Source organism: Micropterus dolomieu, linkage group LG04 (genome assembly GCF_021292245.1).
Source record: "Micropterus dolomieu isolate WLL.071019.BEF.003 ecotype Adirondacks linkage group LG04, ASM2129224v1, whole genome shotgun sequence".
NCBI lineage: Eukaryota > Metazoa > Chordata > Actinopteri > Centrarchiformes > Centrarchidae > Micropterus > Micropterus dolomieu.
In genome coordinates this window covers 12845761-12861294 of record NC_060153.1, presented here as the reverse complement: position 1 = coordinate 12861294, position 15534 = coordinate 12845761, and the positions used below count along the sequence as shown (strand labels likewise).

General features: G+C 40.6%; 1 protein-coding gene across 8 annotated transcripts in view; it reads left to right on the top strand.

Annotated features, from left to right (window-relative positions):
* Positions 1–15534, top strand: part of LOC123969180 (amyloid beta precursor protein binding family B member 2-like) — a 74559-nt gene that overhangs the window by 5006 nt on the left and 54019 nt on the right. Inside the window, exon 1 of one of the 8 annotated variants that reach the window (XM_046046307.1) lies at positions 8303–8407. The exons of the other annotated variants lie outside the window; for them this stretch is intronic. The gene's annotated coding sequence lies outside the window, so the exon portion shown is untranslated. Of the gene's footprint in view, positions 1–8302; positions 8408–15534 lie in introns of those variants that run through there. 8 annotated transcript variants of the gene reach the window in all.

Below are 15534 nucleotides of genomic sequence, written 5' to 3'. Positions count from 1 at the left end.
TCTGACTTTCAAACACATCGCCGTACACTTTAAAAGCCAGAATGTGATGCAAGCGGCTGTAAAGGCCGGAGCCTTTGTTAACTGGTCGACTACAGTGAGTTCAAGGATTTCTGCTGCGCTGTCTCAAAACAAGGATCTGCGCAGGCTCGGTAGTCTGTACTTCACTTCTCTTATCTTGCATCCTTGCTGCATTCATCAGGAACACTTGAGTTGATAGGCAGATGTTCAACTCTTAACAACTCCAGTGCACAAGGAATATGCAGGAGCAAGAAGCCATGGACTATGGTAGCAGGGCATGCCAAGTGAAATATATGCAGCACACTGATAATTACAAAGCATGCAATATGCTATTCAAAACATCTCTCATGCAATCACTGCAATGCTGTCGAGGATTAGAGACTTCATATAATGTTTTAGCATTTTCCACTGATAAAGGACAATGATTTGTGCCAGAATATATTAGACTGGGTTTGCATTGGTGTTGTACAGCATTTAAGGCCTATGATATGTGACTGACGGCAAAAGAGCTGTTAAAGCTTTTTTTAAATACAACTTAACATAAAGCTCAATTCAAAAGTAAATATTAGTGCTTGAATTGAGGTGGGACAAATAATTAATACAGTATTGCATTGCGTTATGGTCTCTTGCAATACATTATCGATACCCTGGCACTAATACAGATTGCAACTTTCTTTGGTGCATACATTTAAACTCACAAGCTGATCTGCCAGGTCAACCTCTCAAAGCATATGCGCACATGCTGTTTTATGTGTGTTCGAAAGGCTTAGTCTATATGCACCCTCTATCTATTTGTTTGATGTCAGTTGTTTAAAATTGACCGCTTTTTGTATTGCAGTTAATACATTTATTTTGCAATGAATTCATCTTTGATTTGACTTTTTCCACAGATCTTGTGATGTATTGTGGGTGACTGCGTTGCAATAAATCTAAGTGCAAAATGGGCTGTATGGTGATGCCATCGTTATCATAGGCAGTGAATGTTGATAGGCTTGTGCTAGAGTGAGTTACTCTTTGAGTCGTAGTCATATGTTTATAGCTTAAACTATTATTCTATTATTATTATTATTCATTGTTTCAGTCAATTTTCAAGTGGAAGCATTCATTAGTTCCTCCTCTTCCATCGTGAGGATTTGCTGCTTTTCTCAGTTTAACATCTTTATAAACGACAGCACATGCCACGACAGCAGGCTATCTTTGGAGATTGGACAGCGTGGTCAGACAAGTTGCGGTAAAACGCTAACTTTTAGGCGAAACCTACAGATTAGGGCTGCAACTAACGACTATTTTGATAGTCGATTAATCTATCGATTATTGAAACGAATAATCGACTATTGGGATTATGAATCGCAAAATTACACAATGCGTCTTATTTAGCTATCAGCTTTTAAATTAAACTTGAGATTGTTTTAGGCATGTGCTAATTAACTGTCACGACAATAAAAGAAATACTGCTTTCAAAAATAAATCTTTTAATGAACGTTTCTGCTGCAGCAAAAGAAAGTTCCACTGAAATCAAGTCCTGATCTGAGCAACTGATCTGCTGTTTAGTGATGGAGCAGTTTACACGCCAGTACTGCAAAGCACTGGGACAAACTGACACCATATAAATAGAAAGGAAAAACGTCATGCATTACGTTTGCCGAATTTACAGGGGGTTCAATAACGATTTTGTAGTAGACATCATTTCACAACGTTTATACATTTTCCCCTAACTCAACAACTCACAAAACAACGTGATTTTTTTAAAGGGAGTTTGGGGCCGATTACCCGCCGTCTCACGCATACAGGAGAACTGTTTTCTCTTCTTTAGAAAGTATGAAATTGTCCGGTGTTGTCTAATTTTGTGCACTCGGCAGCAACACGTTCTCCAGCTGGGAACGTCGCCATGAGCAATGCATCGTTTATGATTGTAAAGTCGGGGCACATCAACAATCAACATAACAATCAGTCAATCAAATTGACCAAGGGAAACTGTATAGAAAACGTTACAGCTCATAACGTGAAGTAACACGGTTTTAACGTGAAGCTAGCTCGCTAACTAGCTTACCTAGACAAGTCTTCATCATCCACAGAGCAACAACGTTACGCGCCTCCTCTTCAGATGCTCCGGTGTTTCCAGGCATAAGTTTTGTTTTACGGTGGACAGACGGTAACGTTACAGAGTTGTTGTTTTCTTTAGCTTGAAATAATCCCATACTTTGGACACTTTCTTCTTTGTCCCTCGCTATTTTCCAGAGGTGGGACCACGTCATCGTTTTACAAGTCTGAGTCAAGTCTCAAGTCTTAAACTTTGAGTTTCTAGTCCTAAACAAGTCATAATGCGCTCTTCACCAAATTTAAAACCATTTCAAAAGTTTTCAAGTTAAAAATAAAACAATGTATTGAATGAAGCATTAGCCTGTACAGAAAGAAGGCAGAGGTGTAGTTTCACACAACAAATTTCATGAATTAAATGAAATGTTCATGTAGGGCTGCTAATTATTCAGTCAATATTGAGATCACAATTATTTAACAGGATTACTCATTGCCTTAGGAAACATTAATTATTGAAATGTAATACTTTCTTTTTAAAAACTTGGCTACTATATATGCATTACTCAAAAATCCCAAATAGCCCATGAAATAAGAAACAATAATCCAAAATTATTAACTCTAAGCAGCATCTAGTGTACAAGAGGACGACAGCAGCACAGTTTCCCCCAAGTTCACAGCTTCGGGTGACGGATGGGTCACTGAGGGGGCTGTGTGTGTGTGTGTGTGTGTGTGTGTGTGTGTGTGTACAAGGAGGGGAGCAGAGCAGGTGAACTATTCGAGTTGACGAAGTTACGTTACAGAACGCTGAAAAAAAACCATGGTGTTTTGTCGGGAGATGCAGTGACAGAAACAGCGGTGAGAAAACTATAAATCGCTATGACGTTTTACAAGCACCGATCAGGTAAAGCAACACTGAACACACCTTTTAGGGAGGGACGAGAGTCCACACCTCTGCAGTTTTCTCTCTCTTCCTCCACTTTGCAAACAGCTCCATTATAATCACATCGTGTTCACAGCGTAAGCGCGATGTGGGACAGTAATAAATGTCCCTGCTAAAACACTGTGCTGTATAGTTAAATGGATTCAATGAAGCATTGATGCAAAGAATGTGTCGATGCATTTTATTTATCGATTTAATAGATGAATCGTTTCAGCCCTATATAGTTCTGACTTTCCCCCCCCACTAGTCTGGAAAGAAGACATGTAAGTAAGCAAAGTAGCAAAAAAGCTCAATATTGACCAGTGCTTGATAAAAATTTACTTTTGCCTGCCTTGTCTCGCCTTAATAGAGCTGCTCTTTTTTTCTCATCTAGTGTAGTTACTTGGTTGTGGTGCTTTGTGTCTTGTCTTGTAAGTTGATTATTGTGATCTTGTTTTGAGCACCAAGGACTGTGAGAAATGGTGCTTGGTTCGTTCTTTTGTGCACAGTATGTGGATGAATACGCAAAAAACAAACCTGAGCTAGCAGCCAAAAAATGTACTGTTAGCTTTCCTGCTCAGTTTCCAGACTGCGCTAACTACCTTCACTTTTCCAGCAGTTGGTACAAGTACAAGTACAATAGAAATACTTTAATTAATGGACAAACTGTGACCTAAACTGTACTTTTACTGCAAGCCTGAAACTTACTGCTAATCTTTTCCTCTGTTCCACTCAATTTTACCGTATGAGATGAGGAGTGTAAGCGTTCTCGCACACTGTGCGAGTAAAAATCATTAGTTGCGCATTGATATTAATGATCATGTGAAATTTTAGTAGGGGCAGTCAGTCATTCAGCAGCTGCAGTGTGTCGAATGGGGGGGAACTATAGACTGTAAAAGAAGTGGACGTAGACTCATCGTGACTTCACCCGTTTGTTTGTGGACTTCTGCGTTTTTCATTTTGTAAACATAACGTTATCAATTAACATTTAGAAAAGCGATTTTTGACATTTCTGTATTGATTCAGAATCGTTTTTTCTCCCCACCACTAGTTTCCTCCAGGAAATTGTTCATCAGAGGTGGTAAACCACCCATATCCTGACGCATCTCATCTTGTTATCAATTTAGTTAGTAGATGACAGCCTAAACAATAGACAGGACATATTTGGCATTTGCTGTGTGAGATAGTTTATTTCAAAAAGTGTATTAGTGTATTTATTTGTGTTAGCAGAGGTGGCCTTTTTTTCTTTCGGCGGTCCACCTCCTCTATTAAACACTGCATCAAGCCTTGCTCAATATAACTTTTACAGGCTACCAACTTCCCCACTCTTCCCTCTGTTGTAACAATTAACCTTGTGTGGGTCAGAGCGTGTGAACTGCATGAAACTCATTTCTGTCTGATGAATGCACAGGATGACAGGTGGTAGGAACGTTGAATCATGATTGCAGTCATTGTGGTGATCCGGGTTCCCTGCCAGAAAAGGTCTTTGTGTTTACATCATATCCTGTGGTGGGAATAATAATAAGTTAACATCTGTGGTAAGGACGTGATGTAGTGCCAAACTTGTCTTAATTCTTTTGCTGTGATTCATAAAACAGTATTAACATAAAAATAAGTTTTATTAGGGTTTCAAAGAGTTGAAGTGAAATTAATTGAACAGTATAACTTTGATAAACCGCACAGTGCTCTCAGTGGAATTTGCCTCTTGGCTTTGCACTGACTTGGCAAAACAAGAGGAGAGGCAGTCTTGGCCTCTGTGTGTGTTTGCTCCAAACACTGGCGATGCAGTGCTGGTCCACCAGCCGTGGTCAGCTAGCTGTATCATCCCCGTCCAAAACCAATGTCCTGTCAGAGAAGAATGCTCTGCTAATGTTGGGGAAACAACAACTCCCATTGGTAGGACAGGAGACGGGGGGGGAAAGAGACAGCCATTGTGTGATAGGAAGAGACGACGAGAGGGAGGGGATGATTTAAAGTATTGGAGACGGAGCGATCATTGCAGTGGTGTCTGTGGTTCCTTTGGCAGAGATGGGACATTCCTGTTCTGATGAGTCACTCTCTCTCTCTGATTTGTTTTCTCTCCTGATATCTCTTCTTACGTCGGTACACTTTCCCCCCTCCTTTCTCATTTTGTGACTGTCACTTCTTCTTACCGTCTAATCCTCTTTGACATTCTCAGTTTTTTTGGCTAAGAAGTTAAAACTTCCAGCCAGTCAGATCAGACTAGACTTTGATATCAATACAATTTTGTGACATTATCGTGGAACAGCTTGCCACAGGCTTTCTAATGAAATGTGAGATAACAAGGCCATGTTGAACACACACACACACACACACACACACACACACACACACACACACACACACACACACACACACACACACACACACACACACACACACACAGACAGCCTGAGTAAGAGCTGAGTCGTTTGTGTCTAGACTTCCTTGTCCTTTCGGATGTCCTGTCACATCTCAGCTATATATAGGGTACACAGTCTCTCCACTATTTCTGCGCCTGCCTGTCTGTGCGGTTTCACTGAGGAAGGGAGAAGGGCTTTTAATATATGTGGCTGGCTTCCATCGCTACAGAAGAAGACAAAAGAGAGCTGTAATGCTTGCAGTCCAGCAGAGGAGAGGCAGAATCACCATGAATTGAGTTAAGAGAGCTATCTCTGTTGATGAGAGAAAATGATCGGAGCTTGCGGTCTAATTATAACAATATAGCCCTAAGCATATACAAAATATGGATAACAATTTCTTTACCCCTCTCAAATGCTGATCAGGAGATGTTTGGGTATTCAGTAAAAAAAGCGTGAGGTGTGTGTATGAAAGTGTGTTTTGGGATGGGCTATTTGCAATTTGAATGAGTTACTATTTTTAACTGCTATGTATATTATTGACAATGCCACTTTACAAATTGTAATGCCGATTTCACACACAACGCAAGTTTTAAATGCCCATCGTGTTTATCACGTAACTTAACACGACAGGACAATGCGAATAAACACAACTCCATTACTACAGCTGTATGAACCCAAAATAAACATTTTGCTGTGATTTAGTTGGAATAAACGGATCGAACTGTTGCTGAAATAACTACATCATGATGCAGATTTGTAAGAAATATTAAGTCATGCTTTGTCAGGCCTGTCAGCAAGATGACTAGCTTACAACTTTTAAAATGCATATTTTCCAAATGGAGTTTGAGTCTATCACAGCTATGCTATCTTCTTTCATAGTAAAGTAAACCGACAGCTGGAATCAAGTAACAGACACTCATTTTTAAACTTACCAGGTAGTTCCTTGCTTACTTTTCTCCAAGCAATCTCCTGTTTTGTCCAGTTTTTGTATGAATACGAAGTAGTTCCACAGAGCTCTGGCATCTACAATAACAACAGGGGGAGGTGCGGAAACACGATAGCTCGCTGCTGAGAAGCGTGACTGAAAATAAATCGTTTTCATCCCAAAAAAGTTAATGTAATAAAAGCAAGTCCCTCCACTCTGCCCATTGTCCCCAAAAGCCTGATAGTGGGTGGTGATGGCGTATAGATAAGATGCTTGCCTTTAGTGTGGGAGACCTGGGTTCAATTCCCACAGTGAGACATCCACCACTGTGTCCCTGAGCAAGACACTCAACCCCTAGTTGCTCCACATGCGTGCGACCTCTGGCAAGTATAGCAATTGTAAGCGTCAGCTAAATGAATAAATGTAAATAATAGGCACACAGCGTCTCATGTATACAATTTCCCGCATTTTCACGCGCTGTGCATTACCAGCCAGCAGGAAATCGCATCCCCCCGTGACTTTGCATTGACTTTGAATGTAATCACGTCGTCCCAGTGCCCAGTGGAGTCTACCAGTTAAACCTTGTAGCATTTACCATAAACAATCAGCTACGGGGCAGTTATCTGTAAGTATAACCTTTTGTATATTATTGAGTTTTCCAAATATACATCAATGTAACAGTGACCTAAGTGCAACCTAAATAACACTTTTCTATAGTATAGTTTTCTATAAGGAATAGTAAGGTTTGCTAAAAAAGAGAAGGCAGCTCTGCTTCAGTGCCGTCAGCTGCGCTATTGATTGTTAGCTAAGTTGGCCAAACTGCTTTTGAACCAGATGCTGGTACAACCTCCTCTTCTTCTATCTAGTAGTGTGATTGACCTTAGGCTGACAGAAAGTCCTGGTCATAGCTCAGTTATTAAATCCTCTTGCTGCTGACAGTATGTTTCTCAGGAATTCTGATATTTTCACATCACAGATGATGATCATGGCATTAAGCTGTGACTCTTACAGGGAAAACATGAGAGTGAGGAGTTTAGTGCGGGTTGGCTGCTCTGCAGGGTTTGTTGAACTGTACTGAAACAAAACGGAGGCCCTGAGTATTTATAAAAAATAATGTATTGATAAGAAAAAGCAGGAATCACAAGCACATGAGGAATTAAAATACTGTACAGACGTGGCCCTACTTGTTGTTCTCTGTACTCTGACTGCTGGCACTGCTTGGTGCCTTCAATATCGCGTCCAGGAAAGAACTGTGGTCTCATTACGGCGAAGTCGCGCTGCCTGCCTCATGAGTGTTCCGCACAGGGCGCAAGCAAATGGGACTTCCCTCCTCTTAGTGTGTTTTGCTTGGTGTCGGCGTATTCGTGGTGTACTCTTTCTCCCTCCCTCGACCTCCCCTCACCCACAGGAAAAGAGCGGCTGAGTGAAGCTGGGAGGAAGGGAGGGGGGGGCTATCTGGGAGCATGGGAGGGGTTACAGCACACTCGCTCCCATGTTTCCTAAATCCAGAAAATTCTTCTTCTGTTTTTGAAATTTTTCTTTTCCACGTCACAGGATTTCAAAGCCTGTGAATGTGTGTGGGGTGAGGACTCTGAGTCTGTTACAAAACCCTGCAACCCCTGTCACCCTCACTGGTATTTTGGCTACGTTAGCTGTAGTTAATTCATCAGGAAAAATCATTGCGTGCTCTTGCTGCTCTGCCTCTTACTCTGTAATGTCCTGTGTCAAAATCAGGGAATTGTTGAGATTGCTGCACATAAAAAAGTATATGTGAATATGTTCTCTGTCATAAGTGACACATTACATTTAAGTATATGCAGTATATATGTAAACTCATTCTCACCTTTTTGTTTGTCTGTCATTTACCCCGGGTCACCGAGTAGAACGTGTACACACATGCGATCACAAATGGTCATCATTCACCCTAATTCTTGAGGTGTGTATGTGTCTTGACTGCTCCTTTTGTTGACCAATTACAGGTTTTTTGCCCCCAGTCGCCCTGACCCACCCACCCAAAAAAAGGCATGCCTGAGATTCTTTGGCACACCCTGAACATTCCTCACTTCTTTCCTCTCTTTTGTGGTCATTTTTGCCTCGCTCTCCCGCCCAAGGAAACCAAGCCAGCGGAAAATGATACCTTTAGCTGTATGTATACAGATACAGTACATTGAAACACTCACAAATTCACACACACACAACCAGGGAGACTCTGTAAGTGTTGGAGTATACTTTAAACTCTGACTTTACAAGTGGAATTATAGTGAAGCTATTTCTGTCTGTCCTTCATACTCATTATACACTACTGCTGCTGCAAGGACAATGTATGGCCGTGGGAGCACAGAGCTCTTTCTGCGGGCATTCGCTAAGAGTGTGCGCGTGTGTGTTTGTTTGTCTGTATACAAGATTGTTTGTTTGGGCTGCAGTCTCAGTCAAAGTGTTACTTTGTCTCTGTTATTTCCCGTTATTGACAATACAAGGATGCACACACACCCACTTGCTTTACTACCCTTCCACTATGCTTGAACCAGATTCTGTAGATAGCTATTGTTTTCTTCCTGGCTTCTTCCCTTGTTATAGTACGCACGCACGCACATACATACATACTGAACTTGGAGAAATATATACTCCAATCTGTGGTGCACCAGCCTGGACCAGCCGTCTGTTAGCTTTGTGGAGGACTGATTGATGTCTTTCTTTGTGTTTTTTTTTCACTGACTATAGCCGCTTTTATTCATCATGAATTTGCTGAAAAATATTTAGCTATGGGTCAGTTTTAATATGACATTACTATGAATGACCGTAATAAACATACCCTATGTAAGAGAACCTTCGAAAGAATGAATGGAGCTCTATGTACATAACAAAAAGCAGAAAAGGGAAACAACGATACAAAAACATCGTTGAGCAAAAACAGGCACAAAATGACATCAGTAATTGTTATATAATAAGTAGACAGAATAAATGGAGGTACACAGAACCAGTTGAACATCTAAGTGAAAGCTTTAAGCAAAAATAGCCATGTTTTTCTTTAATCTCTAATATATTTTAAGATCTTTATTTCACTTTTTAGAAGCATAATTGAAAATGCTGCATCACCACATTTCTCATGACTGTGGCTCTGATTAATTAACAAACCTGCAGTCAGGGATCTGAACGGACAAACAGGCACATATAACAACAGAGAGTCTGCAATGCAGGCTGGTCCTAAGACATTTAGAGCTTTAGATTTATACTTTGGTCAGCAGCAGAATTTTGGAAAAACGTTTTAGTCTCTCAAAAGTGCATTAGTCTAGATTATATATTAAGGTGTCTAGAACAAAAGGTTAAGTTTGACTCAGTAGGTGGAATGTGTGAGGAGCTGTCCAGCTATGGTAGTGTATGTCTTTGTTAGCACTGTTGCTAACTTCACAGCTTGTAGTGGAAGTCGTTTGCAGCTAAATGAGGATCCCACCTACTCTGCAGCCAATGAAAATAAAGCCAAGAAAGATCTGGGAAGATTGCCTGCTATTGTAGCTGGCTTACACGTTCACGTCCTAGTCCAAAAGTTAGAAAAACACCCAATTGCATTTTCTATTCTGTATGCCTTGCCTTGTTGATAGGAATCCATCCATTTTGTTTTTGATAGCCAGGCCTCTTGCTGTTTTGCTTTCTTGTCAGTCTTTTTTGGTAACAGATGGCCTTTCTCACAGGCAGGGGGGCTGGTACTAGAAGAGGAGGGGAAGAGTGGCAGTAAATCAGAGTTGTAGAGAGAAATGGGTGGTTTTATGAGAGTTTACAGACCTTCTTCACTTTTAATGAGAAAAGACAGCAATTCTCTTCTACACAAAGGAAAGACGGAGGGAGTGAGAGGTAGAAGATGAATGTCGTGGAGGCTTGGAGAGGAAGAGGAGAGGACATGGGATAAAGGAAATAGGTAAAAGTCAAGTGGGATTAGCAGAGGAACTGGAATGGTGAGAAACCTTGAGAGGGAAGGGCAGGAAGGAGGGATGCGAGGCCTTTCAAACTGTTGGCAGGCGTCCACTTGGCATATGAATTTAAAAGCAATCCGTCTCTGCCTCGCTCAGTCCAGAGTCTGGTCGGTTACACACGGCACACACGTAAAAAGAAAAGGAAACCGAGAGGGAGGTGGAGCGTTTGCAGCTGCTCCCTTCATTCTTCTTGGAGCCAGACCCCCCAACATAGCTATGACACTTGCACACTCACTAACAAAACACACACACACATACAACAGCATGCACTCTGTGGGTCGGCCCCTGGGTCAGAAGTCAAAGGTCATTGTTATGCTGTGACACATGTTAGATCTTATTACCCCCCCCCCCCCCCCCCCCCCCCCCCCCCCCCATGTGTGTTTTTGTCTCTCTGCATATGTGTTGCTCTAAGTGTGTCTTTAACATAGTAGGTCTTGCCCGTGCCTTTAACTGTTTAGAAGCAAGTCCATGAGGAAGGCTCTCCCTCATATTCACTCCTCGTGTTTGTCTCTGTGTTGTCAGTGCCAGTGATGCCCTACCCACAGAGGGAGCCCTATAATTATGCCCAGACCCCCTCACCCGCAGCAGAGGCCCAAAACAGGCACCACAGTCATTGTCATCACATCCAGTTTGAAGCCATATCCAGATGTAGCTGGGATAGAAAGTTTTAGTCTCAGTGCATACTCACTGTTAAACTGTAGCTCCGCCCAAGTGTGAAAACGTTATGTTTTTCATTTTACATCTGTCTGTAGGCAAAAGAAATGATATGGCAGCTTCAGGCAGTCTGTAGTTAGTGTTTGGACAGTGACACATTTTTGTTGTTTTGGCTCAATGCCAGCACACTTGGCTTGCACTCTGAGGTTAAAGCGGTGACTTTAATGGGGAACTCCACTGATTTTAGACATCAAAGTGTGTTTACAGGTCTTTGGGAGTACTATTTCATGTTATTTTATGTTAAAAAAAAAATTGTACATAGAGTTTTGTGGGGCTGAAGTCTATAAGTTCGAAAATGAAAAAAATCTGAATGTGTGTTGTTATAAAGAAGTGAGGTTACCAGTCTCTCTGTGGCTCGCTCCTCATCTGTGCTTGAGGCCAGTGGGCCGAGGCTGTGTTAGCCGATACTAGCAGAACACACACAAATCCATACTGAACTTTTGGCGCTCGAGTTGCATTGTGGGTAATGTAGGTGGCAGGTTTTGACAAGGAAGAAGAATGAGTGGTATATAAAAGATAATATCTCTGGTTCTGCTGCATCGATTTTGCTTGAGTTTGAGTGCAGTGCTAATAATTATTTTTAAGCTTTAACTTTTGGGTGTTAATATTAAGCACATTAAATTAATAAGATAGGAAATGTACCCCTTTTTAGACATAGTCCCCCATTTTTTTTAGAGCAGTGGTTTCCAAATGTTTTTGGATCACAGCACTCCTTTGAAGAAAATTGTTTGTCATGGCAACCCGAGCCACCCAACCCCCTTTTTATAACATGCATATGTACACAAATAATTAGCAGTTTTAACATCATATTAAATTATATCCATATTAAGATAAATAATAATGGTAAGTAATAATGGCCCTCGGAATAAAAGCCAACTGGTGCTTTGCAGATTTACAACTAAATATTTAACTTAAAATAAACAATGAATATAATTACATGTGATATGTTAAACATATGTCTTTAAAATTAAAATGAGCTTATATTTAAGATTGGGACGTGTGCACTTGCTGTTGATGTGGTGAGAAAGAGCACAGCCTGCAGGTCTGACTCCACTGACGGGCGGTTTCTTGTCTTCAGAAGATCACATATATATCATGTTGGTTAACACACGATACCAAAGTGAATGCCTTTATAGGACAATGATGCACAAATGTCTTCCACAAGCAGCTGAAACCTGTCTGAATAGTGTTGAGTCTGAATTTAGTTTTATTGTTGGGCTCATATTCAGTTGTGTCAGACTGTGTTGAGGGCTGAGCTATATCCGCGTTTCTTTGAGCTCTGTTTACCCCGTCAAATCTTTCCATCGCTCGCTCTGATGGTCATTATTTTTCAAACTGCTGAGATCTTGAAAAACTCCAGAGCTGGAAAGCGAGTTGTGTTACTATGCCAACTGTCAACCATGAATTGTCATGTCAGTAGCTGCTGTATATCTGAATATTAAACTTTTTTAATACAGCAATTAAGGCTGCAGCACCCACTTTGGGAACCACTGATTTAGAGGACCGCAATGCTGTATACCTGGCGCTTAACTTAGATAATGTCCTAAAATAATGGCAGTCGATGTCTGCCAGCAGCAGACACCTTGTTCTTAGTAATGCAGCCATCGTCACTTACTGCATGTTTGTTTCACTTTGCTATTCAGCAAGTGAAACAAATACATGCACAGCTAAATTGAGGTTAGGTGACTGACTTGACGAGTCACTTCATGTCAAGGTTTTTCCTGCATAGAGACACTTTTGGCGCCCCCCAAAAGAGGTTTTAGTGAGCACTAAAGGAAAATCACCAGCACCAAAATGATCAGAATTGGAGAAAAAGCGTTTCAAATATTCTCCCAATGTGTTTTTATAGCCATTTATCAAACAACTGTTGAGCAAGCAGAACATAAACTTAAATACGATGTCTTGACTTCCAGCAGTCGCCTCTCCTCTCATCCACGCATGAACGCTCCCCTACAAAACTTGTGCTACTAGGAGAGATGACTTCCTGTTATTTCTCCCTCAAAAATTAAACTACTGTTTTGTCCAACTGGAATTAATATTAGGCTACTAATGGTAAACTATAGTAGCTAGCCTACTATGATCTGAAATTATAATGAATATACTAACATTAGCACTAATCAAACCTTAACCACCATTTGTAAGCAAGTTATCCAAATCAAGTGTAACGTGTAAATATATTATTATACTAACATTATACTTTACTTTTATACCTTTATACCTCCCCCAGGTTGTGGATATATATTGTTTATCAAATGGTGAGAAATTACAAGAAAATACATATATTTCATTCATAAGGTGACTCATTGCTTTTATTGTACGTGTACCGGCCATGCTTACTGTCGTGCAAAGTCACCCCCCCAAAGGCCCATTCTGAGCCAGGAAAAACCCTGCGTGTTAATGTCTGCCCCCCAAAAACTTCTTATTAGCTTTATCTGTATGTTTGGGAACGTTGGGGGACTCGTAGTTAACATTTCACATTCAACCCAATGTGTTGGATTACAGAGCCAAAATAAGTTACTGTCCACTGATGTACTAAATATAAAAATATATACTAAATTTGTTTCTCTTTGTAACATTAAGAACAAATTGCAATGACTCTTGTGGTAGCAGCTTTGAGACAGTTGCAGGGTAGCTACCAGGCCAGCAGCAACATTTCATTAGAAATGATTCATACGATTTTAGTGTAGACGCCCCTTCATGCAAATACTTTGTTGCACACACAAATACACACGTTCCCAGGTATGCAGACTTGTTTCAGCAAGATTCAAGGAAACAAGCATACCTTGTAATTTTAATCCCACAATGTAATTTTTATTGCTATTTTATGATTCACTTTTATACATCCCTCTTTTCCTGTCTCTGTCCTTGGCAGTTTTTATGCTCAAGCTCTCTAGGGTTTTATGTCTTCTATTTTTTGTATGCATTTCTCTCAGTTGTGCTTACACTCAGTGACTCCCACAGACCAGCTTGTGCCTTTTTCACAACATCAGCAATTCCTAAAGACTGAAAGCTTCTAACATGATGTCTTTCTTGTAGCCACTGCCTAAACCATCAGAGAAAAGACATTACAGTACACACAGCTGGTTTGAGGTCAAAATTATACAGCTGCTTTTCAGATGGTTTACCTTTTTACCACAGTCAGTATAACACCTTGTGGTGCCAGAGAATCCAGATGTGGTTCATCTGTTATGTCAGTAAACAGTATCGACTCTGTGTAAGACTGGTGTATGTGGCACATTGAGGGTTCTTCAGTATACTGGATAGATTTACCAGCACCAGTCAAGTGATTCAGCATTCGAAGAAGTATGCAGTATTCATAACTTTGAGTAGTTACATAAACCTGTAAAAATATAAATGTTATGTAAGCCTGGGGATTTATTGTTATTTATTGTATCTTAAGTGTACGTTTTTGCAAGTTAGAAAGAAAAACAGTGTTCGTGTTGTTTCATCTTGACCGCATGACACATGCACATGGCCTGCAGTTAGCCCATGGGCTTGGAAGTGTTTTTTAAGTTTCTGACCTGCTATCATTGCTTTCAGTGGCTTGCTTTGCCAGTGATTGTCAACGGCTTATACTGAATTTGCTCTGTTATGAAATGATGCTGCAGAGTAATTAAATTGTTGGAAAATGCATTCCACTTTGTGTCAAGCATGCAAAATGCCAAAAATATACATCTAGGCTAATTACATAGCAGCCTTATTGTTCCCTTTTTATTGACAAAGACAGTGACAAAGAACAAATAACTAACTCTCCCTCAGACAGTCAGGAAAGCAACAGCTCACACAAAGCTTTTAGCTCAATGGATTAAGAACTTGAATGTTTTTCTTTGCGCATAAGATATTGTCCACTCAAAAATCCATAGCTGCTCCATTGGCTGCCATTGCAAATTTGAAGATTTACCTGATTACTAAACCCTGGTTCTTTTTACTGATCATCATGTACATAAAAGATTAAATGTCAGAATGTTCTTGCAACCATCAGCACACTTTTGCCTTTACCCCTGCAGCTGATACTTGGTGCAGGGGGTTGTGTCATTGTAACTCTAATTAATTAAATCTTTAAATTAGGTTGATTAATTACCAATCATTTGCTATTATACCTTTGCCATGGTCAGTGTCAGCTGTTAGTTGAGCTAAAAGATCCATGTGATGGGATTATATTTCTTTCATTTGTTGCAATTTTATTCCTCTTAGTCATTCCTGGTGTTTTTCCAGCCCCTCAGCCAGGGATAAGTGGATTTTTATTGTCCAGTCTAACTATGGTTACTATCTTATTCTCCTCTGCTCATCAAAGTTGTGTGTTGATGAGAACGGCCCACAAGTCTTGACTGCATCATGCAGTAATGTATGTGTGTGTTGGTTGTTGGAAAGCAGTGTAGGGGGAGTTTACAAGTCTCCTGTGGCATTAAGTTTATGATGGTTCCAGTCAGCGAGGGGTTGGCAAGACTGCACCAAAGAAAGAAATATGAGCTCTGTACAAAATGAGCCTTAGGTTCACACACACACGCGCGCACCTTGTGTATTCATGTTTGATCGAGGTTGTGAATAATAGATGTGTCTTTATTATTTGTCCCTCTGGTGTCCTGCAGT